General features: G+C 44.2%; 1 protein-coding gene across 1 annotated transcript in view; it reads left to right on the top strand.

The window, feature by feature from the left end:
• Positions 1 to 1,127, top strand: part of NAALADL2 (N-acetylated alpha-linked acidic dipeptidase-like 2) — a 1,210,105-nt gene that overhangs the window by 1,045,032 nt on the left and 163,946 nt on the right. The gene's annotated exons all lie outside the window — the stretch shown is intronic.

Below are 1,127 nucleotides of genomic sequence, written 5' to 3'. Positions count from 1 at the left end.
TGGAGGGGGTAGAAATGATCCTTGCTGTAAGGATTTGTTTCCTTTTTTGAGCTACTGCATCCATAGGTGTAGGTCAAGTTCATCAAATTGTATCAGATTACGCTTTTTTCCCTCTTCTTTCTTCTTCTGGTTGAGCTCCGATCATCTAGTCATTGAAGCCAGTTCAAGTGGATATTATCTGCAAGTGTGGGTGTTCTTGTGCAGATGCCCTCTCTTCTTATTCACTGGACGCTTCACTCTCCACTCTAGTCCTCTGTGGCTATTTCACTGACTCTAGGTCCAAGAGTCCCCAGGTCTTGCCACACTGCTGGCCAACCAGGTCTTCACCTGAGTTCACAGAAGTCTATTGAACATTGTAGGGCTTAGCTTGCTGCTTCATTGCTGTTTTCCCCTCACTTCCCCTTACCAGTGATGAGCGTAGTCACCAATCAGAGCATGTATTCCCATTGAGTCTTAGTCTTGGAAGGAGGTTTGCACTGAGGGGACCCAACCACTTGCCTTGATATTTCCTGGGCAAGCAACTTGCTTGTTCTTGTAGTAACAGTCAGTCTGCCTCTATTGTTTTGTATTTTTCCTGTAGGTCTTTTTTTCAAGAAGTATCTTCTGTTCTTCTTGTCACTCCAGGCTGGTCTGCTCATCCTTTCAAGTGGAAATTTCCCAACTCAGAAGATTCTGGATGGGGTTCACGATTCCATCTATGGTCTTATGTAATGCAGAGGCTCCACAGGAAGCCTCCTTCACTGGGCACATTGTAGCCCCATTTTAGGTATTGCAATCAGTTATAGGCAGAAGACAGACTTACAAGCTTTCTATGGTGATATTTCTGGCTATTCCTCTCTCTCCCCCTCCTCAAGTATCTATTTTATAATGGTATGTCACATAATTCACAATAAAACATTAAGGAAAAAAAAAAAAGGCTTGGCTGACAGCTTCATTGCTGTTTTTCCCTCACTTCCCCTTATCGGAGTCGAGCATGGTCACCAATCACAGCGTGTATTCCCATTGAGTCTTAGTCTTGGAAGAGGGTTTGCACTGAGGGGACCCAACCACTTGCCTTGATGTTTCCTGGGCAAGCAAGTTGCTTGTTCTTGTAGTAACAGTCGGTCTGCCTATGTTGTTTTATATTT

The sequence above is a fragment of the Chrysochloris asiatica genome, unplaced genomic scaffold (assembly GCF_000296735.1).
Source record: "Chrysochloris asiatica unplaced genomic scaffold, ChrAsi1.0 scaffold00108, whole genome shotgun sequence".
Classification (NCBI taxonomy): domain Eukaryota; kingdom Metazoa; phylum Chordata; class Mammalia; order Afrosoricida; family Chrysochloridae; genus Chrysochloris; species Chrysochloris asiatica.
This window is presented reverse-complemented; position numbering and strand designations above follow the sequence as displayed.